A 27386-nucleotide genomic window follows, 5' to 3' on the forward strand; every position below is an offset into this window, starting at 1 on the left:
GTCCTTAGTCAAATGCGGCTCATGAATTGGAATGGAGCCGTCTCCGTTTGTTGGCGATGGTATTGCGAATGGCTGCTCATATAGTCTTCCCTTAATCCTTCCACGTCCGAGGTGGACTCACTGCATTGCATCGACTGGGTAGGAGACGGAGGTGAAGGTTGGATGGGAGATGGTGGTGGTGATGTGGGAGAACTAGGCAGGATTGTTGTCTTAGAGGATGAGGCTTTAGCTTTAGACCGAGAAATCCCAAGTCTAGCCTTAAGTTCTGCAAATGCGGCTGCACCGTCCAACTCACGGGGTATACTCTTGAGGATTTTGTCGAGATGCCGTAAGGTCTCTTCATCTACTTCTGGACTTGGAGTGGTCGTGCTGGTTTTTGTCAGAGCGGTGGTTGGCATAGACGGATTAGTCTTTTCTTTATGAACCAAGGATGAAGTTTCCCGCTTGCCACCGTTGGTGCCGGTATTGGGAATTTCTTTGATTAACATCTTTGATGACAATGAGTGCTGGTAGAGAAAATGCTTTAGGTAAGGGTTTGGAATTTTGGATCAGTGTGGGGGAAATTCAAAGGGAATGCACTGCACTCGCTTTTGGTTGAAAATGAAACACGGCTCTGAGATCTGCCTATTACACTGATACAAGACTGTTGGGATCTCTGCGACTGTTCACGGCTCCCGGCTCCCACTGTCTCGACATCCCTACCTCGATCGCACGTGGTGCGTTCGAGCAATTCAAGTTCTTTGATTCGATAGTTCTTGAGTTCATCATGCATAAAATTAAACAAAAACACCAAGAACATGCTTCGCAATCAAATAACACATGCATACATGAATTTCACGAAATTTAAATCCAAATAATCAGAGCCAAAGACTGGCTCTGATACCAATTGAAGGGGGTTGGCAGCGGAAGCGTGCATGAATTTACCGATCATATGAATTTGATCTATTTAGCAGATTATTTAGATAAATTCTATTCGCGTAATTGTCACATGTATTATGCTCATAACTTGAATTAAAAACATGCTTTAGCACATAAAATCCCTAAAACATGCTTACTACGGAATTAGCCAATTTACCTCGTAGTTTCAATTAAGAATCGATGATGGCTTGCTCCGTCTCCACGTGAAGATCTTCAATACAAGACCTCGGATCTTCTGACTGGTGTTCCGGACTATACGCTGATATTTGTGTGGGAAAATCTCACCAACATACTAGGACTCGAATAATGGAAGACAGAAACTGCTCACGGAGGATGCACAAATTTCGAGCTCTCTCTTTCTAGAGGGGGAGGAAAATTTTGTGTATTCAAAAAGTTATTTCTGTCTCCTTTATTCTCCTATTTATATTAAGTCACACATTGGGCCCAGTCAGGGATCTAAGGAAGAATTTGGAACAGGCATCACCCAATTAACTTTTTACTAATTAAATTGAACCCACAATTTAATATAAGCTTATATTGAAATATTACGAGCAGCCACTACAGGAGTAATATTGCACTGCCTTCGAAATCCAAAATTACAAGTATTCCGGGTTTCCTTTAATTGCATTTGATTTATTTCCCGCGCTTAAGATAGAAACATCCATTAATTAATTAATGTCTGCTATAGACATAATTAATTAACATATTTCGAATTCCAAGAGTGGACTTAGCAAGAAACTCTTATTTATTATTCATAGAGTAATTAAACTCCAACTAGCTAGGTTCCGAATAATAAAACCTTGTTTCGAGCTCCTCTTGTGGATGTTATCAAACGAGACTCTCCTCGGGCACGTTTCAACATAATAGCAATCCTAGCACCTCTAGATAATGATCACCACTACCCAATATACCTGGATCGTTGGGCTACGAAAAACCCGCACCTGTGGTAAGTCAAAGTAGTGGATACTCAATATCGTATGCTCAATGCTAACGTACATTGATTAAGAAATTAATTATCAAGACCTCGTCTTTCAGTAGATAGCATAAAGACCCGTCTTGCTGTTAGATCCATTCAGTGCTATACCACACCAACTTCATCTTATTTCAATAAGGCTTAGAAATAATCGGACTGACATTGCAACCTTTCACGATAGGTAGTCTAGGCCTATCTAGGTTGTGAAATTCTTGTTTTTCTTTGTTTAGAACTGATCGTGTTACCTTAAATTGGACGACGCCCACAACCGGTCTGCTAAAACAAAGACTTAGACTTTGTTACGTTTGCTTATACATTTAAGTATGCAATAAACAACCATTAAATGTAAAACATAACAACATTATGACAAAAATAATCTGTTGTATTTATTGGAAAATAACAATTAGTGTTTTACAGTATGCAATCACTCGAAATGTGATTTCTAGTATACAAAACCCTAACAATCTCCCACTTATACTCAAAACAGCTTTCGAGTATACAAAATGGTAGTGCACACGTCTAAATTTCTCCCACTTATACTGAAAGCGAGTTGAGGTCTTGAATGAGTCGAACTCCCATCCCTTCAACGTGGCACTCGAACGATTTCACCTCCAAAGCCTTTGTAAAAGGATCTGTCAGGTTGTTCTCTGATGCAATCTTGACTACTTTTATGTCTCCTCTCTGCACTATATCTCTAATGATATGATACTTCCGCTCTGTGTGTTAGCTCGCTTTGTGAGCTCTTGGTTCTTTCGAGTTTGCCACAGCACCAGAATTGTCACAATGCTCTAGGGCAGATTCGAAATCACACCTAAATCCATATGGAAGTTCTTGAACCATACAGCCTCTTTTGCAGCCTCCGAAGCGGCCACATACTCGGCTTCCATGGTCGAGTCCGCGATGCATTTCTGCTTCACACTCTTCCAAATTACGGCTCCACCTCCTAAGGTGAACACATATCCTGAAGTATATTTTCTCGAGTCCTGATCAGCTTGAAAGTCTGAGTCAGTATATCCCAAAGGGCATAGCTCGACTGCATTGTAAACTAGAGCATAGTCCTTAGTCCGTTTAAGGTACTTGAGTATGTTCTTTACGGCAGTCCAATGCCCTTGGCCCGGATTCGACTGATATCTTGCCACCATGCCAACAGCAAGCAAATATCAGGTCTAGTACAAAGCATAGCATACATGAGACTTCCAACTGCCGAAGCATATGGAATCCTTCTCATTTCCTGTATCTCAGACAATGTTTTAGGGCACATCTCTTGAGATAAATGGATGCCATGTCTAAAAGGTAAAAAACCTTTCTTGGCATCCTGCATGCTAAAACGACTAAGTACTGTTTCGATGTAAGATTCTTGAGATAAGCACAACATCTTCTTCTCTCGATTCCGAAGAACCTTGATCCCGAGGATGTGTCCCGCGTCTCCCATATCCTTCATCTCGAACTGGTTTGATAACCATGTTCGAACTGATGAAAACATCTTTTTATTGTTTCCAATTAGAAGAATGTCATGTACATGTAAAACTAAGAACACTACATTCCCCTTATCAACTTTCTTATACACGCAGCTTTCACTTGGGCACTTTTCGAATCCATACTTGCAAACAGTTTGATCGAAACATTGGTTCCACGATCTAAATGCTTGCTTGAGGCCATAAATGACCTTCTTAAACTTCCAAACCATGTGTTCTTTGCCCTTTATGGCATATCCTTCGGGTTGTTCCATGTAGATGGTCTCGTCAAGACTGCCGTTTAGAAACGCAGTCTTAACATCCATCTGCCATACATCCCAATCCATATAAGCTGCAATAGACAACAGTATCCGGATCGATTTGAGCATGGCCACTGGGGAGAAGGTCTCATCATAATCGATGCCTTCCTTTTGGGTATACCCCTTGGCCACTAGTCCTGCTTTGAAGACTTTAACTCGTCCATCGGGTCCACGTTTACGTTTATATATCCACTTGCTCCAAATGGCAGTACAGCCTTCGGGTAGGACGCACAAATCGTAGACGTCTTTGTCTATCATAGATTGTAGTTCCGAATCCATTGCTTTCACCCATTCGCAATGATCGACATCTGCCAACGCTTCCGCAAAGTTCCAGGGATCTAATACATTGCTGTCCGAGGAGTGATCCATAGATTCCCCCAAACCAATGTATCTGTCGGGCTCAGGTGAGACCCTCCCACTGCAGTGCGGCACTACAATATTTTGAGTAGAAGTTGAAGTTTCGGGAATTGTTTGTACACTTGGTACTTGTTCTTGGTTAATGGAACTTGTGACAGAAGTTAGCTCATCAAGAGTCATTTCACTGCTGGGTGTATGATTCATTACATAGTCTTCCTCTAAGAATGCCGCGTGAGTGCTCACAATGACTTTCTTATCTCGGAGACTAAAGAATTCATAACCTTTCGTCCCTTTGGGGTATCCTATAAACAAACATACCTCCGTCCTAGATCCTAGCTTAGTTGGATCCTTTTCCAATACATGAGCCGGGCAACCCCAAACCTTGAGATGTGCTAGATTGGGCTTACGCCCAGTCCACAACTCATACGGAGTTTTAGGTACGGATTTTGATGGTAAAATGTCTAAAATGTGACTTGCAGAAAGCAAGGCATGTCCCCAAAACGAAATAGGCAGACGTGCATAACTCATCATCGATCGAACCATATTTAACAAGGTCCTGTTCCTTCTTTCAGCCACGCCGTTCTGCTGGGGCGTGCCCGGCGCAGTCAGTTGGGATTCAATACCCGACTCAGATAAGTAGTCCAAAAATTCAGCACTGAGGTATTCGCATCCACGATCAGATCGTAGGCTTTTGATATTCTTTCCATGATACTTCTCCACAAGAGTCTTAAAGTCTTTAAACTTGTCAAAAGACTCTGACTTGTGACGCATCAAATAGACATATCTAATTTTCGAGAAGTCATCAATAAATGTGATGAAGTATCGAAAACCACCTCTTGCCTCCGTTGACATTGGTTCACATACATCGGAATGAACGAGCTCAAGTACTTTCTTGGCCCTATTGCCCTTAGCCTTAAAAGGCCTCTTGGTCATCTTGCCTTCTAAGCATGACTCACACTTATGAAAAGGTTCCTCCTCTAGACCTTTAATAAGATCTTGTTGAACAAGAGAATGGATCCTCCTTTCATTTGCATGACCAAGTCTAAGGTGCCATAAGTACGTTTCGTTCTTTGAACTTGAAGGTTCTTTTCGTTTCTTTGAAATTTTCGATGTTGTATTGAGTTCTGATTTGCGATTATTAAACTGTGTAGAAGTGATTGTGTACAGATTGTTTTCCATGATACCACGACAGATATAAGAACCATCTTTCTTAATAACGCAGCTGTCATTAAAAGAAATCGAATATCCATCATAAACTAATTTAGAAACTGAAATTAAATTTCTTCTAAAAGAAGGTATCAACAAAACATTCTTCAAAATAAAAAATCTATCACTAGTAAAACGCAAATAAATGTCTTCCACTGCAACGGCTGCCACTTTGGTAGTGTCGCCCACCTGGACTTCGATCTCACGATCATGTAGTCGTCTTGTCACCTGCATTAAGTCAGGATCAAAACAAATATGATCAGTGGCTCCTGTGTCAATAACCCAATTGCAAATTGATGTCGAAGTCAAACAAGACTCGACAACTAGAGCCTGGTGCATACCTGTAGCCTTGCCCCATTTAGGACAGTCTGGCTTCCAATGCCCCTTTTCTCCACACTTGAAACACTTCCCCGTGGGCTTCTTGTTAGCCCTCTTCTTCTTCTTTCCCTTAGCTATCTTGGCCGGTCCTGAGTTCGGTGCCTGCCTTTTTCCTTTGCTAGGAAATCATCATGGCCGCCTTACCCTGGACCATAAGGTCCTCTGCCGACTGAAGTTCAGTCAACAGCTCTGCCCAGGTGTAATTCCTTTTGTTCATCTCGAAGTTGAGCTTGAACTGTTGGAAGCTAGGGGGAAGACTTTGAAGGATGATAGTCACCTGGGACTCGGGATCGATCGTCCCTCCCAAGACCTCAATTTGGTTGAGGTGGCCCATTATCTCGAGGACGTGGTCCCTCACAGACGAGCCTTCCTTCATTGTCTTCGACATGATACTCCGAAAGGCTTGAGACTTAGCCGTTCGATTCTGAGTACCAAAATGATTTTTGAGATTCTGCATAATCTCGGCGGCTGTTTCCATGGCTGAATGCTGATGCTTGAGTACTGAAGACATAGAAGCCAACATGTAGCACTTAGCCATCTCATTCGCCTTATGCCACCGTCTGTGTGCTTCTCTGACTCTTGCCGCAGCGTTAGCCGGCGGCACTGGAGGTCGCGGGGTGGTGAGCACAAAGATGTACTCATCTGCTGTGAGAACGATGTCCAAATTTTGTTTCCATTCTATGTAATTTTGGCCCTCGAGTTTATTTTCTTTGAGAATTGCAGAAAGAGGATTGAACGACATATTCACGATTTGATTTGCACTGCAAAACAGAGTATTTTACTATTGTCATAAACTTATGTAAGAAGTTTGATTAGATTAACCATAAAACTTTTCAAAATCTTACAACTGTAAAATTAAAATTTTGTACCCTCCAGAGGAAGTCAATACGCATTAAAATCTTACAATTTTACCGGTCACAACACCGACGAATAGTCCAGAGAACACAGAGTGGCATGGTTTCCAAATGTTGCCTAAGCAAGACCATCTCTTTAGCATTACAGAGTCTCGTTTCTACAACACACTCCCATAACATGTGCTGCTAAAAAGATCAAGCTATCTCATAAATTCTGTGTGAACTTCTGAATCTCGTAGTTTCTTAGGATTATTGTCCCAACAGAGCAGGTGGCGATAATATTGGAAACCACATTCTAGTTCATACTATTTATATTTGAGAAGTCCGCCCTCATGAACTTGCTATTTTCTTAGGATTATTGTCCCCACAGAGCATGTGGAGATAATATTAGAAAAAGGCTTCATAAATTGCAGACCAATTGATGGAGACCATATACAAACGTTGAGTTCGTAATTATAGCTTAGATATTTTGGATTATGGTTTTACTTTAATTATCTTTAGCCTTGAGGCAGTTTAAGGCTTAATTAAATTCTGTTGGTATTTAATCTACTGGATAATTAAATCTTTGGATTAATGTTGTTATCTTCCTTTAGGAAATTGTTGATCTAGAATTTAATTCTTATTCATGTCTACTATAAGATTTGTCTAAAATAAATAAATTATTTAATTCTTAATAAGACATGAAAAATTAAATTCAAACATGTTCAAGATTAGGAAGAAATATTTCATTATTTAATGTATTCATACATACGGTGCCTGCAACCGCTCCAGTTTCAATACAAGTACCGACCGCAAACCCTCCATTGCCATAAACCAGTTCAAGCGCACCTACCGCTACGGTCGCTCCTACCGCCACCACGATGACTGACGAGCTCGATCCAGAGCAGATTAAGAAGGAATTTCTCCAGAAATTTGACCGTGGAGTAAAGGCGAGTGATCTTTTCTGTCGAATGGCGGCTGCATGTCAAGAGGAAGAAGCCACCTCAACCCTAACACCACTCGAGATTCTACCCAGACCCTAAACCTTGATTGAGACACCCACATCTCAAGCCCTATGCACACCAAGAGAAAATCCCCAAATTCTAGTCGAAACCCCAGCCCAAGAAATAACCCCCACATTACCAACCCAAGACCCTACCGAGCCCCCTGAGGAAGAAACAGAGAACACCGAAGAGGGGGATGATACATACGAAGGTGAGGAGGGAATAAAATTAACTGAGGTGGGTAATGAGGGCAATGAAGTTGGTGAGGCAGGGGATGAGAGGGAAGTAAAACTGACTGAGGTGGGTGATGAGGGCGATGAGGTTGGTGAGGCAGGGGATGACGAGGAAGTTGAATCTGAGGGAGCGGGGGTAGGAAAACAAACGGAAGAAGGTGAGAGGGATAACGAAATACAAGAGTAGGTTGAGAGTATGGTAGGTGAGGAAGATGAGGGGACTGTTGGGAGCGATGAGGAGTTTGATTGGGTTGGTGAGAAGGAAGAAACAACACCGGTTGTCAAGAAGGAAACCGAAGATCGAGACACAAAGATAGGAATTGAGGTCGAGATCGTCGTGCTAGACGATATGACGTCAGACGACAAGGGAACCCCAGTTGACGAGAGAACAGTCAGGAGACAGTCACGGTGGGCTAGAAATTAGGAAGACGCAGCGCCGGCCAAACCACAAGGGGAGCTGAGGCTGAGCGACTCTGAGGAAATAGGGGATGATATTCCCCAGGCCCAGGGAACTCCGGACGCTGCAGAGGATGTCTCTCCAGAGGCCGTGGAGAAGAGGTACGAGGCAGAAAGGAAGCGTAAGGGGAAGCATGAAGCTAAGCCCCATAAGAAGAAACCTCGCAAGGCCTCCAAGATTGAGGAGATCAACGAGACCACTCTGGAGACAATCCCAGTACCGTTTACCTCGCCGACTGAAGAAGAAGCACAAGAGGAATCTATAGAGGAGAAGGAGAAGCCCCAAGAGAAAGAGGGTGTGTACGAGAAAATAGAGGTCCTCGTGACCAGGAAACTGTTGGATGCGATGGTCCGCTTCGAGGATCCCAAACAGAGCATGGCGTGTGAGGGAAGAGTGTCAATTGGGAAAGTGGCGAAGTCAGGAAAGAGTATGTGTCTCTCAGACCTGAGGGATCTAGGTGTGGAGAAGAAGTTCATCTACTATTTCAAGTACATGTGGCTCTGGCGAAGGAATTCTTCACATCCTTCAAATTCAAGTCCACCACAGATCCTGACGCGGACTCAATTACTTTCCGACTATTCAACGAAGAGAATGTGATGAGCATCAGAGAGTGGTAACTAAGGATGGGGCTATTCACGCTTGAAGAGGATGAGGAAGGGGCCTGGAACGAGAGAGAGATTAGCCCACCCAAGAAAACAAAGGGCTTCGTAGCTGAGGAGGCTTGGAGGATGAATGCCCACAAGAAAGGGAAAAAGTTCAAGACAAGCTGCTCTAAAGGAGTACATACCACTGACCACGTCCTCCGCCTGGCACAAGTATACATCGGATACAATCTGTTGGGCTAAGTATGCGCAACTCTCACCACTCCAGAACTATACTTTATGTGGTGCATGCCTAAGAGCGTAAAGGTGCATCTGGGTTATTGGATGGCCTAAGCATGCCACCTGGTCAAGACTCACTCAGAACGCCATCTGTACACTTGCAAACTCCTAGGCGCTTTCATAAAGATGAACGTGGCCATGAAGATAGCCGATTCAGTCACTCACCTGCCCCTGTGCGATGCTCCGGGGAGTTTTGATCTCCCCTTTCTTTTTAACAAGGGACTCACCATTATTACGGATGGTGTAGTCCGATTCTATGAGGTCGGGAAACAAGAGCGGGTCAGAGTGAAGACCGAGAGAGAAGAAGAATAGGTGACAGCGAAGGTTGCCGATGATGGTTGGAGAACGAGAATGAAGGAAATGCTGTTGAAGTTGGGCGAGAATGCAGTGGCCTAGAGGGGACTGATGGAGGTGCACACAGAGAAGATGACCCAGGCCGTTGATGTGATGATGAGAATGGTCGCAGTGGTCTAGCAACAGATCCTCCCGGCCCAGCAACGCATGATACCTAAAGCACCTGCAGAGCCTAGTCAGCCAACCCCAGGAGCCTCCCCAGTAAAGTCAGTATCCAGATCCCTAGCAACCACTCCAGCCAAGGAGAGGAAGGTCACCACCAGCAGGACAGAAGGCCGGGAAGGATGATGAAACAGCCCCACCACCACCAAAGAAAACGAAGACAGAAGCCAGGAAGTCAGAATTAAACCCCCAGTAACCAAGTAATTTTACTTTTGAGTTTTTATTTTCTTTATTTGAATGTCTATGCCTGCATGTTTTCTCCGTTTTAAACATATTGGTCGTGTCGGTGTATATGTGTTTCGTATGCTTCTCCCACTTAGGCCACTGCTGGGCCTAAGTGTGAGAAGTCTGAGTGTCTAGCATGTGTTTGGTATCTGTATTTTCTATGTATATCTTCTCCCACTTAGCCCATTGTTTGGCCTAAGTGTGAGAAGATTGTGGTATATATACGTTCTGTTGGTTTATGTTTGTGTCTTCTCCTACTTTGCCCAATTTTTTATCTAAGTGTGAAAAGTTTGTATTTTTCTTGTGTTTGTTTCTATATGTTTTTGTGTGTATACACTAACTGCCCTGTTTCCACTTCATCGGGAATGCTTGGGGACAACCAAGAATGAAGTGGAGGGGGGAGTTAGTGCAGTCAGTGTTCGAGCATATATATGTTTGGTTTTTGAGTTTTTTTAGTCAGTAGATTTTTTTAGGTTCTATGTTTATGCATAACTGGTGAAATAAAAAAAGCAAGAGCCCCTTAGTGAGAGTGATTGAAGAGAGAATACATGTCAATTTGTGAAACCCTCTTCTTTAATAAATTGAAGTCAGTTTGGGCGAAGTAAGAACGATAGAATAAGCCTTAATTTAAGCCAAAAGTGAAGCCCTCTAATAGTGAGCTAGAAGCCTAGAGTAGAACACTTTCTACTAAACACTAAAAAAACAGAGTGGCTGCCATTGATGCTAAGAGAAAAATGACACAGGTAGTAAGGACTAAAGGCAATAGGGATAGCCATTTGAGCTCGATTCTTTCGATTCTGCTGAACCTGCCTCATTGGAAAGGCACCCTTTACTTAATTTTTTCATTTTTTTTGGAACCATTAGCCTTCATGCCATGTGAACAAGGGACAGGGATGGAGCAGCTCACCATTTGGGGTAGGAAATAGGATGATAAAACAGGGGAGAAAAAGAAAAATTTCAGAAAAGAAAATGGGCAGGAAAAGTTGTAACCTGACCCAAGAAAAAAATATATATGTAGAAAACAATTAGAAAAAAAAGATAATAGATAAAGGAAAAAAAGGGCCAGAAAAAAAAAGAATTTTATCTGACCAGGTAGAAAAGAGTAAGGAATAAGGCTAAGGCTAATTAGCCAGGGAACATCTCCAAATTTTTGGGAAGTTAGAATTGTAAATAGGGAGGTTGTTTCCAAATTTTTGTCCCTAAGTTCACATGTCTGCAACGTGTTTTTACTTATATTTCTTAAACTTAGGACCCCTAAGATTCTCACCTATACATACTGTAATCCCCTAGCCCCATTACAACCTGATGAAAGACCTTAAGGAACTATTCTGTGTCAGCTGATCTCAAGGCATCAGTGGTATGACAAAAATGATGAGCGTATGATCCTAACATCCCTGGTGAGGAATGAGTGATCGAGTGAATCCAACAGATGGTAAAAACTAAGGCTATCTTGACGAACTGACAACCTGACCAGATAAAAGAAGGGAGGGGGAGGAATCTGAGGCCAATGAAGTGATAAGGCTCGTTTCATGCATTGGTTTTAGATCAAAATTCTGTGTTTTCGGTGCACTAATGTATGTTTCTAAGTTCAGGTGCGTGTAAAATCTGTCGGACCTAGGAAGCGCATATAATTTACCAGGGGCTGAGGAAAATGAAGTGAAAATGCTAGCAATTTACCAGACCGAGGAGATGAAAAGGAATGTTGGCATAATACAAAAATGGACCAAGGAGCAAATATAGAGATGAAGGGCAAAAAAGATAAATTATGAAGAGAGAGTGCCCTAGGGATTGCTGCCTATATATAGGGACGACCCCTTTTAGAATGGGAGCCTTCTTTTTCAGCCTTCGTTTTTAGCATTTTTACACTTAGTCTTCTTATCTCCACTCCCCAATCTTAGTTCACTTCACTTCACACGCAGTTGGCACTTATGGGGTGACTTCCGGCTACTGTGGTGGTTCTTAGCTAGTTTATGTGGTGTAACACCGTCCTTACAAGGGCGAAGATACAATTTACTTTTATTTTCCGTTGTTTATTCTCGTCGTAACTTCCTTGCCGGCCGTTCGGCGACTGTTTTGTGTTTTCGATATTATTCTCGTAGCTATGAAAGTTTCTACTTTTTGTTTTACTTTAGTTTCTAATGTCTGATGTGATTTACTGATTTTGGAAGCTTTCGCAATTGAATGGTGAATCGAAGTTAAGTTTGGTGAAATCTGAGTTTATTTGGTTAGGAGTTGTTTGAATCGCATTCATGTTCATGGATCTGAATGTTGTTGAGTTTGGATCGGTTGGATCTGGAAGGGATTGTAAGTCGGAGTTATGGATCTGACATGTGGTGATTCGAATCTGCATGATTATGGCTATTTTACTGTTGCTTTCGATTTACTTGACCTGGTAGCTTAGATCTGATAGTTTTTTGTTTAATCGTAATGTCTGAAATATGATCCGTGTTTACTCTGTTTCTGATGCTCTGTTTTGTTCATGTTCATGTTCATGTTCATGTTTATTTGCTGAAGAAGATGAAGATCGTTGGTAGTTAGACTCAGATCCGTTGTTTGTTTGCTTTTTGCAGCTTTTTCTGTCGCTAGCTAATTTAGGAAACCTGTTCTGTTGCTTTTCTTTCTGCTTTTTGTCTCACCGTTTTGGGAAACTTTCTACTTAACCTAGTAATTTGATTAACCCCCTGCAGTTAATTTCAAGTTCTGAATCATGAATGTGTTTATGTTTCTCTATTCTTAGGTTTAGTACTTGATGCTTTTAATCCTCGTGACCCAGTAGATAGATTAGTTAGTTTCCATTTCCTAAGTCCAGTAGTTTAAAATTCTCGACTCACTTGTTGCGTGGCAGTAGCCAAACCCTCCCAAACTCTCCAAATGCATGCTAACTCATCTGTCCTCGTGGGATCGATCATTTGCTTCTCTATACTAGCCAATAGTGTAGTGGGTTGAGGTTTTGAAGCGGGAAAGTGTGTGTCCAACGACCGGATTCTGAAGGTTCCACGATCTCCTAGACCCTATGATCTAGCGAATCCTCTGAACCTTGGGGTTTGTGAAATATCAAACAGTACACAGCACACTTTTTTCCCACACTTCAACAAGACTGCCAATTTAATACTCCCTTCTCTTATCAATCCTATCAATATAAGGCTAATTTGATTAGAAACGGATTTTAGAAATTGTAGTTAAAAATCCGTGAAAAAGTTTAATGGAAGGTGAGTCCTACTTTTATATACTATTAGTTTTACAGTGAAATACTCCCTCCGTCCCGGACTACTCGCACATTTCCTTTTCGGCATGGAGATTAAGGAATGAGTGTATATCAAAGTCAACAATTGCGGTTGTAGGTGATAATTTTTACTAAAAATGGAAAGAGTGCAAATAACTTGGGACGCCCAGAAAGGAAATAAGTGCAAGTAGTCCGGGAGGGAGGGAGTATGAAAGAAATGAAGTTAGTGAAATATAGGGTCTAATATCAGAAGTAGTCAAAAAATCAAATGAAACAATTACTGGTGGATGGATGAAAATGACAAAATGAGACATTTAATGGTGAACGGATGGAGTACTATGGGCCTAATTGTTTAACTAAAAAGTAGGTTGATAGGAAAAATAATTTGTAAAAATGGTAGTACCTAAAAATGGAGTTTGTACTTTTTAGTATTCGATGCGAAAAAAATTATATTAATTTTTTCTTAATAAATTATTACTTAATAATAGTAGCAGTGGTAGTGGTGGTGGTGGTGGTGGTAGTATTGGCATCAATTTTCTTTTTTATCGGTCTCCAGTTAAATGGCACTCTTACTTTTTATTTACTTTTGGTAATATAATAGACCGCACATTCCACTAACTTATTCCACTCAAATTTTATTATAAAAAAATAGAGTAAAGGCCAAAACTGGTCTTGAACATATCCCCATTTTACGATTTTGGTCCTAGACTTTATCTTTTGAATTTTTGCATCCTGGACATTTCAACTCGGATCACAATCGGTCCTACACTAAATGTTCCATCTATATTTAACGGTCATCGCATCTTCTTCTCCGTCAAAAGCCGGGTGGCTGAGAATGCAGCTGAGCAGCTGCGTCCCTCTCAGTGCATTCGTCAGCGGCAAATGCCCCTCTGACAGCCCCTCCTCAATCTCCCGCATAAACTCCACCGGAAAGCTCTTGTAATTTTACTGCTCCACATCCGAGCTCTCCAGCTTCCTCATCCACCCCACCTTGATGAAGAACGCCGTGAAATCCCCATTCAATTTATTCCAGATCCTCCGCTGCATGTTGTAACCGAACTTCTCGTCGCTGTGCTGCCGCCACATTGCGTCGATTTCCCGGAGCGCCTCAGCGGGAATGAATTCGACCTCTGAGAAGAAAACGTAGTCGCGCTTCACATCGGCGTCGCCGGCGAGCGCGATGATGAGACGGTGCGTCTCCTCGCCGGCCTGCCGGAGGTCTTTTCCAGCGAGGTGAGGCCGGTGAAGATGATGGGTCAAAATCAGGTTTAATACCGTTGACCGTTAAATATAGACGGAATAATTAGTGTGGGGTCGATTGTGATCCGAGTTGAAATGTTCATGACACAAAAATTCAAAAGATAAAGTTTAGGATCAAAATCATAAAATGGACATATATTCATGACCAGTTTTAGCCTTTACTCTAAAAAATATTAATATATAAAAGTAGGACCTCTATTCTATTCTGCTAGTTCTTTCCATCTATTTTCTACTACTTCCAACAAGGGAAAACCCTCTTTTCTAAATAATAAAAAAAGGGCAATGCTAAGTAATGCTTCAACTACAATGGTAGATAAAAATGGTAATATTTCCCAAACTTCATGGGACAATCTATAGTACCTTTATCATAAAAATTACAAAATTCTCTTATTCATTAAAATAATAGTTGCATTGAAGATTCTCCAGTCCCACCCCTTTAAATGACTTACCATAAGTAGACATAGTCTAATATTGATCAAAGCCAGAAACCGGAATAGCAACACATTATTGAAAATAGACACATTATACAAGAAAAGCCTCCATAAACTCGTGGTCCGCTTCCATGCCCTCCATGACCTCCGGAGCCAAGAAAACTTCGGCATCGATGCCGCCGGCTTGAGCGGTCGGATATACAGTGACCATCCCCTCAACCTTCTGACCGTTTCGTCGTCTCACAGAGATCGGTTTACCCCATCCGAAGTCGATCCCATACACATTGTGGCGAGGCGAACTCGAGATGAAAAATGAATACCCCTCTTTCCCATGAAATTTAGGGTTTTCACTCCAATCCCTCACAAATTTCTCTACAGACTCCTTGGTCTGGCCAGCAACAAACACGTTTATCCTCAACGCCGTTGATAAGGCTAATTTCATGCATAGGTCTAGGGGAAAAATTCGTGAATTTACATGGTCTAACACTTGTTTTAAGTCAGGTGTGTAGAAGGAATCCGCCAGGTCCAGGAAGGGAAGGCGGTAATCACACGCCTGAGGAAACTAGCGGATAAGTGAACAATGTGCGAAAAATTGCTTGACGGAGGAAACCTCGGAGTTGAAGGGTAGAATAGAGATTTCTACGAAGACTCTAGAAGATTATGTCCGCATCTATAAAAGGGAGAAGCATGCACGCTGGAGGGATCTTCTCGGTTGGAGACCTCGCTAACAGCCTGTAGCTTAGTTCACTTTTCACACACTTGGGTTCTTTTCGTGGGGAGATTCAGGGTGACGCACTTTGGGTTCACATCTAGCTTTTTCACGTTTTCGATTGGGTTGTAACACCGTCCTTCTGTAGGGCGAAGAAACAATTTAATTTCCGCTTTCGTACTTTGCTGATTTCGCCGAGCTTCGCTGTTCGAAGCTCGGACCTCTGGTTGTTTTACCATTTATTCCGTATTTTATGCGAGTTTTATTTTCAGTTATGTCGATGATGATGATTTCTGGTTTTGCTGCTATGATCTTCTGGAATTTGAGTTAGTTTACTTGTTTTGGATGCGTTTCACAATTGTTTTCTGAATTTATGTAGGTTGTGGTTGGATCTGGGTGATCGGAGTCTGTTTGTTGATGAATCGGAGAGTTGAGTTCGCTGGTGTTGTGGAGATGTTTGTGATTGTTTGAATTCGGAGTTGATCGAGACAAATCTGTGAAAACCGGAGTTATAGAGTCGATTTTGTCTGTTGTTGGGTTCAGATCGCTTGGATCCGGAGTGGATTAAGCATCCAACGTGAATCTGAGCAAGATTGATTAAATTTCATGCCTAGTGTACGTGTTTTCATTTCATTTCGTCTAGTTTACGCAGATCTGATGTATTTCTGGTTCATGGTAAGTTTCCAGCATCCAAATCTTTATATTCTGTTCGAATCCAGATATATGCTCTTCTTTCTCCATTTGCGTGCTTGAATCGGTTAGGAAATTTCATGTCGTTGTTAGTTTGAGCATAAGTTTGTTATTTCCAGCTTTGGCCGTACTTACTATATTTGGAGTCATGGTCCCTGCCGTTTTATTCTCTCTGTCTAGTCTTAATTAGTTAGGCGTTTACTCAATCTAGGAAGTAAAATGTGTCTCTTAGTATTGAAGTCTGATTCTATTTTCCTTTCCGTGTCCTAGGTCTAGCATTTACATTTCGTGCCTAGGTCTAGAGGTAGTTAAAATTCTCAACCCTTTTGCGTGGCAGCAGCCGCTTGTTTCCAGAGTCTCTAAGCACTACTTCACGAATCCATCTTCGTGGGATCGACCCCGCTTCTCTTTACTAATTTATAGTATTCGGGTTGAGGGATTTATTTTTGAAGGGGAGTCGAGTGTGTCCAACGACAAAAACACTGTTGTTCTCTTGAGTTCCTGGACCTGGAGATCCGGTGGATTTAAGGAGCGTGGTGTCTTGACCGAGCACTTGCTTTAGTTTTCTCTGTGCACACTTGACTTACTTATTATCACTGCTTACAGAGCAAAAACCGGCCTTCAAATGGCGCCGTTGCCGGGGATGGATGGTGTGCTTTGTGTTAGTGTTCAGAGCCTGTGGTGTAAATAGTTTTGATTTATTTTCTCTCTCTTTTATTTGTAGTTTATGGCAGAGGCTCAAGATCTACCTACTGGAGCAACTCATCTGGGTGGAAGCACGGCCACCAGATCAGGGTTCACCACGGGAGATCCGTTTCCGAGTGAATTTACTAGCGACGAATCTTAGACGTCGTCAGGACGCGAAGATCCAGAGTCACCACCCGAATCAGAAACAGAGTCAGAAACAGGGGAAGCAGAGGAAGTAGTCATGGCGCAAGTAGTAGATCCAGATCCAGAGATCGGTTCGCTCACTGCCCATTTAGATGGAGAACCAGCTCAAGCAATAGTGATGAATCCACGCCAGAGGACTATTGAGATCAAGACAAACGTACTCGGAATCTTGCCAACGTTCTCTGGGCGTAGGAATGAGTGTCCGTATGAGTTCCTAAATGAATTCAGTAAGTCGTGTGGTATTCAGAAGAGGCCGAATGATGCAACAGAGGAGGATTATCGCCTACGTGCAATTCCATTTACCTTGAAGGGGGAAGCTAATACGTGGTTTTGAGGTTGCCCCCAGATTCTATCCGCACATGGAGGGACTTCAAGTTGGAATTCTTAGATTATTTCTTTCCATCCAACAAGACGAATGCACTGAAAAAAAAAATACTAGAGTGTAAGCAGGATTACGATGAATCGTTGAGTCAGTATTGGTCGAGATTTAAGGGGTTGTTGGAAGCATGCCCGAACCACCGAATGATAGAGGCAGAGACCTACTCTATGTTTTATGAAGGGGCAACTCCTGAGTCAAAGGACTTAATGAATTCCTCGAGTGGAGAGAATTTCACAAGAAAAAGAGGAAGTGAGGTAAGAGAAATCCTGGGGAAGTTGATCGACGCTAAAAAAGCATACGATAACCCTAGGAATGCAGTGAGGAGATGATCGGTGCATGCTGTAAGAGAGCAAGAAGATGACATAGTAGAAGCAAGAATTGATAGGCTCGAGAAAGCTCTTTTGAACGTGATTGAAAAGGCGATTCCACTGGCTTCACAAGGGAAGGAGAAATCTCCTGGTCCAGGAGATAATCAAATTCAGCAATATTACGGGACCCAGGAAAGAGATTATCAGGCCCAGGTCAATGCAATGGGAAGTTGGAATCCCGATGGGAGCTGGAATCCAGGGAGACAGAGAGATGCGCCCTGGAGAAACCATCCAAATTTCAGATGGACTGACAATGAGCAGAATCAGCCGGCACCACAACAAAGTCAGCAATTTGCACCTCAGCCCGAAAGATAAGGTAACTGGTCAGGAAGGAATCAAGAGGGGCAGGGCAGCTGGATCAATCGGAACCAAGGAGACCACTCGAGCTGGGGAAACAGAAATCAGAACAGTCAAGGGAACTCTTATGTACCACCGCACCAAAGGAATTTTCAGAACAATTACCAGGGTCAAGGAAATCAATACAACAACTCTTCAGGAGGTCAAGGAAACGCTCGTCAGGGTCAAGTGAGTGGACCGACTCTGAGCATAGGGCCAGGGCCCAGTCAGCCATCGAAATCACCAAAGAGTATCGATGATATGGTGCACGATCTTGTCAGTTCTTAGCAGCATATGTAAAACAACCTGCAATCGAACAATGACGTAGTGCACAAGCTTCAAGAAGCTCAACAGGAGCAAAAGGAAGCAATGGATATGCTGGCCAAGCAGTTATCCCAGATAGCCACTTCTTTGAGTGATATGAGGGGAAATGAAGGGAAGATTCCCGCCTTGGTAAGCCCACCGGATAGAGCGAATATAAGTCAGATTACCTTGAGATCCGGGAAAGGATATGATGGGCCAGTGGTAAGAACGAAAGAAGCGACAAGCCCTAAGGAAGGCAAGGACGAGGATACAATTCCTAGGCCTAGGAACGTGGAGGGAGGAACTTCCTGGGTCAAGGATGACCTTAAGACAGGGGATTTGGAGAAACCCTTGCCAAGGTCAGCTGAGCCCTTTTTCCTCGATCCAGAGCCGGAGTTGGAAAACGAGGCAGTAAGGGAGGAAACTGAAGAATTCTTAGCTGAAAGCTCTACAAGAGCAGGGAAGCGACTGAACCCTTTCCCAAGCCGGGGGGAAGCCAAGAAGAAAAACGAAGAACCGGTGGACTTCATGGATATTTTCGGGAAATTGGAGATTAATCTACCATTTTTACAGGCCTTGAAATTGCCGGTGTTTAGCAAGTTCATCAAGGAATTTATAGCTGGGAAGGATAGACCCAGTGGGAAATTTTTGATAGGCGAGAACGTCTCTGCAGTGATTCAAAATCGGAGGATGCCTTCGAAATGCAATGATCCATGTATGTTTACCTTACCCATCTCTATTGGTGATGTAGAAATCGAGCATGCTATGTGCGATTTAGGTGCATCCATAAATGTGTTACCACTGTCTATATACAAGAAGTTAGTAGGGGTAGGCATGGTGGACACGAAAGTTGTGATCCAATTGGCAGACAGGTCATGCATTTGTCCTGAAAGAGTGCTTGAGAATGTAATAGTAAAGGTACATGAGTTCTTGTACCCAGCTGATTTTCATGTGATTAGAATGGGTGATAATGAATCTGCAGAGTCTGGCGGAGTACTTTTAGGGAGACCCTTCCTGCGTACCGCCAAGACTATCATTGATGTTTTTGATGGTACCATCTGCCTTGATTATAATGGGGAGAAATATACATTCAGCATAGATGAGGCAATGAAAAAACCTCTTGACGTCGAAAATTTGCATGCTGTAGATGTTATTAACCCCTTGGTCCAGGAATACCTTGAGACAGAATTATTGCGGGAACAGATCGAGAATTCCGAGATGAGTCATGCCACTGATAGAGAAGTAGCTAGTTGGAGTCAAGCAATGAACACGAGTGAGTTATCAGATGATGAGCTAGCTGAAGCGATTCTGGAATTCTGTGCGAACCCGAAGCTAGCTAGATCAAGGAAGGCACCTTATGTGGCGAGCATGGACAGTTCTACTGAGTCTAAGAAGGGAATCGCAACAGAGTCGACAAAGAAAAATCCCTTGCCCCAGGAAAAAGATGTCCCCAAGAAAGAATTGAAAACGCTTACACCTGGGCTCAAGTATGCGTATCTGGAGGAGAATGAAAATTTCCCGGTAATTATTAACCGCAGCTTGACCGAGGGACAAGAAGAGAAATTGTTGAATGTGATCCGGAGACACAAGAAGGCTATTGGGTGGACACTCTCTGACTTGGTCGGAATCAGTCCAGATATGTGCATGCATCACATTCGTCTAGAAGAAGGAGCAAAAGCCTGCAGGGACCCGCAACGCAAGTTGAATCCGAACATGAGGGAAGAAGTGCTGAAGGAAGTATTGAAGCTGCTAACACTAGGAATCATATATTCCATACCAGACAGTGAATGGGTTAGTCCAGTACATATGGTACCAAAGAAGTCAGGAATACAGGTGGTTAAGAATGATAAAAATGAGTTGGTCCCCACTCGACTTGTTACTGGGTCGAGGATGTGTATTGACTACCGGAAGCTGAACGAGGCTACTAAGAAGGATCACTTCTCGTTACCTTTCATTGACCAGATGTTGGAGAGGTTGGCAGGCAAGCAATATTTCTGCTTCCTGGATGGATATAGTGGGTATTTTCAAATCTATGTGGATCCCGAGGACCAGGAGAAGACAACTTTCACGTGTCCCTTTGGAACGTATGCTTATAGACGGATGCCGTTTGGTCTATGCAATGCGCCAGGCACCTTTCAGCGGTGTATGATGAGTATCTTCTCGGATCTCCTAGAGGATTGCATCTAGATTTTTATGGATGACTTCACTGTGTACGGGAATTCATTTGACTCATGTTTGGCAAGTTTGGATGTAGTGCTGAGGAGGTGTCAGGAGAAGCACTTGGTTTTGAATTTCGAGAAATGCCACTTTATGGTCCCCGAGGGAATTGTCCTAGGGCATGTGGTATCGGAAAGACGCATACTGGTAGATCAAGCAAAAATCGATGTTATCTCAAAACTGCCTTACACGACGAATCAGAAAGAGGTGAGAGGATTCCTAGGGCATGCAGGATTTTATAGAAGGTTTATAAAGGATTTTGTGAGAATTGCTCAACCACTCACTCACTTATTGCATAACGATGTGGAGTTTGTTTTCGATGAGGAGTGCAAAAAAGCTTTTCAGTTGTTGAAGAATAGGTTAGTTTCTGCTCCCATTATTAGAGCGCCCGACTGGAATCTACCCTTTGAGATCATGTGCGACGCAAGCGACTACGCCGTGGGAGCGGTGCTAGGTCATAGAGTTGATGGGAAAAGCTACGTGATTTTTTATGCATCCAAGACACTGAATCAAGCTCAGAAGAATTATGACACCACTGAAAAGGAGATGCTGGCTGTTGTATACTCATTCGAGAAGTTTCGCCCGTACTTGCTGGGGTCGAAGGTGATCGTTTTCACAGACCACGCGGCTATTAAGTACCTGCTGGCGAAGAAGGAGTCCAAACCAAGATTAATCCGTTGGGTGTTACTTTTACAAGAATTTGATTGGGAGGTCAAGGATAAGAAAGGAACTGAGAACAAGGTGGCTGACCACTTGAGTCGTATTTTTCAAGGGGAGACCGAGGAAGCAATTCCAGATGCATTCCCCGAGGAACATCTGTACTATTTAGGAGAACTTCCTAGACCCGTCAATTGGGAAAAGATCATGGCGTTAACAGATCCAGGAGATTCTAAGAGAGGAAAATGTCGTCTAAACGATGAGCCATGGTTCGCAGACTTGGCAAACTACTTGGTCACTGGAGAGGTGCCCAGTTCGCAGGAAATTTCCGGGGCCCAGAGGATGAAGCTCAAAAGCGAGGCCAAGTATTATTTCTGGGACGACCCGTATTTGTGGAAAATGGGAGCTGACCAAGTGATTAGAAGATGCATACCAGAATGGGAACAGAGGGATGTGCTGAATCATTGCCATACCCTAGCTTGTGGAGGTCACTTTGGACCTAGGAAGACCGCAAGGAAGGTGTTAGATAGTGGATTTTACTGGCCTACATTGCATAACGATGCGTTCGAATTTTCAAGGGAAACAGAAATCAACCAAGGAGACCACTCGAGCTGGGGAAACAGAAATCAGAACAGTCAAGGGAACTCTTATGTACCACCGCACCAAAGGAATTTTCAGAACAATTACCAGGGTCAAGGAAATCAATACAACAACTCTTCAGGAGGTCAAGGAAACGCTCGTCAGGGTCAAGTGAGTGGACCGACTCTGAGCATAGGTCCAGGCCCCAGTCAGTCATCGAAATCACCAAAGAGTATCGATGATATGGTGCACGATCTCGTCAGTTCTCTGCAGCATATGCAAAACAACCTGCAATCGAACAATGACGTAGTGCACAAGCTTCAAGAAGCTCAACAGGAGCAAAAGGCAGCAATGGATATGCTGGCTAAGCAGTTATCCCAGATAGCCACTTCTTTGAGTGATATGAGGGGAAATGAAGGGAAGATTCCTGCCTCCGTAAGGCCACCGGATAGAGCGAATATAAGTCAGATTACCTTGAGATCCGGGAAAGGATATGATGGGCCAGTGGTAAGAACGAATGAAGCGACAAGCCCCAAGGAAGGCAAGGACGAGGATACAATTCCTAGGCCTAGGAACTTGGAGGGAGGAACTTCCTGGGTCAAGGATGATCTTAAGACAGGGGGTTTGGAGAAACCCTTGCCAAGGTCAGCTGAGTTTTTTTCCTCGATCCAGAGCCGGAGTTGGAGAACGAGGCAGTGAGGGAGGAAACTGGAGAATTCTTAGCTGAAAGCTCTACAGGAGCAGGGAAGCGACTGAAGCCTTTCCCAAGTCGGGGGGAAGCCAAGAAGAAGAAGGAAGAACCGGTGGACTTCATGGATATTTTCGGGAAATTGGAGATTAATCTACCATTTTTACAGGCATTGAAATTGCCGGTGTTTAGCAAGTTCATCAAGGAATTTATAGCTGGGAAGGCTAGACCCAGTGGAAAAATTTTGATAGGCGAGAACGTCTCTGCAGTGATTCAAAAGTGGAGGATGCCTTCGAAATGCAATGATCGAGGTATGTTTACCTTACCCATCTCTATTGGTGATGTAAAAATCGAGCATGCTATGTGCGATTTAGGTGCATCCATAAATGTGTTACTACTTTCCATATACAAGAAATTAGAGGGGGTAGGCATGGTAGACACGAAGGTTGTGATCCAATTGGCGGACAGGTCATGCATCTGTCCTGAAGGGGTACTTGAGAATGTGAGAGTCAATGTACATAACTTCTTGTACCCGGCTGATTTCCATGTGATTAAGATGAGTGATAATGAGTCCGCAGAGTCTGGCGGAGTACTTTTAGGGAGACCTTTCCTACGTACCGCTAAGACTGTCATTGATGTTTTTGATGGAACAATTTTCCTTTACTATAATGGGGAGAAATATACATTCAGCATACATGAGGCAATGAAAAAACCTCTTGACGTTGAAAATTTGCATGCTATAGATGTTATTAACCCCTTGGTCCAGGAATATCTTGAGACCGAATTAATGCAGGAACAGATTGAGAATTCCGAGATGAGTCATGCCATTGATAGAGAAGTGGCCAGTTGGTATCAAGCAATGAACACGAGTGAGTTATCAGATGATGAGCTAGCTGAAGCGATTCTGGAATTCTGTGCGAACCCGAAGCTAGCTAGATCAAGGAAGGCACCTTATGTGGCGAGCATGGACAGTTCTACTGAGGCTAAGAAGGGAATCGCAACAGGGTCGACAGAGAAAAATCCCTTGCCCCAGGAAAAAGATGTCCCCAAAGAAGAATTGAAAACGCTTCCACCTGGGCTCAAGTATGCGTATCTGGAGGAGAATGAAAATTTCCCGGTAATTATTAACAACAGCTTGACCGAGGGACAAGAAGAGAAATTGCTGAATGTGATCTGGAGACACAAGAAGGCTATTGGGTGGACACTATCTGACTTGGTTGGAATCAGTCCAGATATGTGCATGCATCACATTCGTCTAGAAGAATGAGCAAAGGCCTGCAGGGACCCGCAACGCAAGTTGAATCCGAACATGAGGGAAGAAGTGCTGAAGGAAGTATTGAAGTTGCTATCCCTAGGAATCATATATTCCATACCAGACAGTGAATGGGTTAGTCCAGTACATATGGTACCAAAGAAGTCAGGAATACAGGTGGTTAAGAATGATAAAAATGAGTTGGTCCCCACTCGACTTGTTACTGGGTGGAGGATGTGTATTGACTACCGGAAGCTGAACGAGGCTACTAAGAAGGATCACTTCCCGTTACCTTTCATTGACCAGATGTTGGAGAGGTTGGCGGGCAAGCAATTTTTCTGCTTCCTGGATGGATATAGTGGGTATTTTCAAATCTATGTGGATCCCGAGGACCAGGAGAAGACAACTTTCACGTGTCCCTTCGGAATGTATGCTTACAGGAGGATGCCGTTTGGCCTGTGCAATGCGCCAGGCACCTTTCAACGGTGTATGGTGAGTATCTTCTTGGATCTCCTAGAGGATTGCATCGAGATTTTTATGGACGACTTCACTGTGCACGGGAATTCATTTGAATCGTGTTTGGCAAGTTTGGATGTAGTGCTGAGGAGGTGTCAGGAGAAGCACTTGGTTTTGAATTTCGAGAAATGCCACTTTATGGTCCCCGAAGGAATTGTCCTAGGGCTTGTGGTATCAGAAAGAGGTATACAGGTAGATCAAGCAAAAATCGATGTTATCTCAAAACTGCCTTACCCGACGAATCAGAAAGAGGTGAGAGGATTCCTAGGGCACGCAGGATTCTATAGGAGGTTCATAAAAGATTTCGCAAAAATTGTTCAGCCACTCACTCACCTGTTGCATAACGATGTTGATTTTGTCTTTGATGAGGAGTGCAAAAAGGCTTTTCAGTTGTTGAAGGATAGGCTAGTATCTGCTCCCATTATTAGAGCGCCCGACTGGAATCTACCCTTTGAAATTATGTGTGACGCAAGCGACTATGCCGTGGGAGCGGTGCTAGGTCAAAGAGTCGATGGGAAAAGCTATGTGATCTTTTATGCTTCAAAAACGCTGAATCAGGCTCAGAGAAATTATGACACTACTGAAAAGGAAATGCTGGCGGTAGTGTACTCATTTGAGAAATTTCGCCCGTACTTGCTTGGGTCGAGGGTGATAGTCTTCACCGACCACGCGGCTATAAAGTACCTGTTGGCGAAGAAAGAATCCAAACCGAGATTAATCCGTTGGGTGTTGCTTTCGCAGGAATTCGATTGAGAAGTCAGAGATAAAAAGGGGACAGAAAATAAGGTGGCCGATCATCTGAGTAGGATATTTCAAGGGGAGACCGAGGAAGCAATACCGGATGCATTCCCCGAGGAACATTTGTACTATGTGAAAGAATTTCCTCGACCTATCAGCTGGGAAGAGATTATGGCGTTAACAGGTCCAGGGGAAGCCAGAAAAGGGAAATGTCATCAAAACGATGAGCCATGGTTCGCTGACCTGGCAAATTACTTAGTCACTGGAGAGGTGCCCAGTTCCCAAGTAATCTCCCGGGCCCAGAAGATGAAATTGAAGAGCGAGGCTAAGTACTATTTCTGGGATGACCCATATTTGTGGCGAATGGGAGCCGACCAAATAATCCAGAGGTGTATTCCGGAGTGGGAACAGAGGGATATGCTGAATCATTGCCATACCCTAGCTTGTGGAGGTCACTTTGAACCTAGGAAGACCGTAAGGAAGGTGTTAGATAGTGGATTTTACTGGCCTACATTGCATAACGATGCGTTCGAATTCTGTCAGAATTGTGAGAAGTGTCAACAGACTGGTGGAATCTCCAGAAGAGACGAAATGCCACAAGTTCCAGTGATTGTGTGTGAGATCTTCGATGTCTGGGGAATGGATTTCATGGGTCCATTTCCGTGTTCATACGGGAACGCATACATACTTGTGGCAGTTGATTATGTTTCAAAGTGGATAGAGGCCAAGGCGACCACATCGTGTGAAGCCAAAGAGGTAGCGAAATTTCTTAGAGCTAACATCTTTAACAGGTACGGAGTGCCCAGAGCTATAATATCTGATAATGGGACGCATTTCCGTAACCGGACTATTGAAGCTCTAATGAGAAAGTACGGAGTTCACCATCGCCTTTCCACACCATATCATCCTCAATCAAATGGGCAAGCTGAAATATCAAACAGGGAAATCAAAGCGATTCTGGAAAAGACGGTTAATCCGTCAAGGAAGGACTGGAGTAAGAGACTAGATGACGCACTATGGGCATACAAAACAGAATATAAAACGCCCATTGGAATGTCTCCTTACAGGTTAGTATTCGGCAAGATGTGTCACTTGCCGGTGGGAATTGAGCATAGGGCGTACTGGGCAATCAAGGAGATTAATATGAATCCTCAAGCCTGTGAGGAAGAGAGGAAACTGCAGCTCCAGGAGTTGGAAGAATTGAGGCTTGAGACTTACGAATCAACGATGTGGTACAAAGAAAAGACCAAGCTTTGGCATGATAAGAATCTCCGGACCAAGGAACTGCAAGTTGGGCAGAAAGTTCAACTGTTCCAATCCCGGCTCAAGTTAATGTCTGGTAAGCTGAAGTCCAAATGGACTGGACCATACATTATTGTGAGTCTTCGCGCAAATGGAGCAGTAGAGATCCAGAGAAGTGCTTCACACTCAACTCATTTTCTTGTCAACGGTCGTCGTGTGAAGGTATTTAGGGATAACTCGGAGCTGTGTGTAGTGGACGAAATGCCACTACGCGCACTCCCTGATATCGCCTGATCGGTCTAGGAAGAGAGTGTTCTTAAGGACTTCTTAGGTCTAGTATCCAAGAAGTTTTACCATGACCTGACCTAGGAATCGTGAGAACACTTGAACACAATTTGTAAATATTTAATTGTTTTCCTTAAATCAAGAAAACCCAAACAAATCAGAAAAAATAATCTTCCAAAAATATTTTCGAAATACTAGACTCCTTGGGAATGTTTTTGATATTGTCATATCCTAGACTTGGGGGGTCTGGCGTTTCATTTTTCTAGTTTGATTCTTTTTTTATGTGTAGTTCTGCAGAGAGTATCTACTGGGGCAGGGAGTTGAGGAGCAAAACATTGGAGGGAGTTGGCACCGGTTCGAATTTCAATGGACACCTTTATGGGGAGGCGTACAGTCGCTAGCGTCATGCCTGCCAACTGCCTGCAAAACCGTCCTCTCCCATACCTATCGGCTGATAACCGTGTTCTCCTTTTATTTTTCCTTACTCACTCTCTCTCTACATCCAGAATTCCCCAAATTTCTCTCTAGGTTTTCTTTCTCTAACCCTAATCCAAGAAAATTTCTGTCCAAGTTTTTGTCAAAATTTCTACAGAATTCTTCATGGATAACAAGCAGAATACCGGAAACACTTCAGGATCCGCCGATTCTAACGCGGCGGCATTCATGGCTGACCTACTACAAAAATTTGGGGGGCCAGAAAAAGCTATGGAGGCGTTCGCCATGTTCGCATCTGTGATGGGAAATCCGTACCAGCCGTTTCAACATCCGCCGCACCGCCACCAGAGACTGTTCAAGAAGCCACCGCTGAGCCGGAGGCAGTTCCAGAAATCACTACTGCCGTTCAAGAAACCACCGCCGTGGAAACTC

General features: G+C 43.3%; 1 pseudogene; it reads left to right on the forward strand.

Annotated features, from left to right (window-relative positions):
• LOC121784217 overlaps positions 1–24965 on the forward strand; it is a 98407-nt pseudogene extending 73442 nt beyond the window's left edge.
• The last annotated feature ends 2421 nt before the right edge of the window (positions 24966–27386 follow it).

The sequence above is a fragment of the Salvia splendens genome, chromosome 21, assembly GCF_004379255.2.
Source record: "Salvia splendens isolate huo1 chromosome 21, SspV2, whole genome shotgun sequence".
In the NCBI taxonomy this organism is placed as follows: Eukaryota; Viridiplantae; Streptophyta; class Magnoliopsida; order Lamiales; family Lamiaceae; genus Salvia; species Salvia splendens.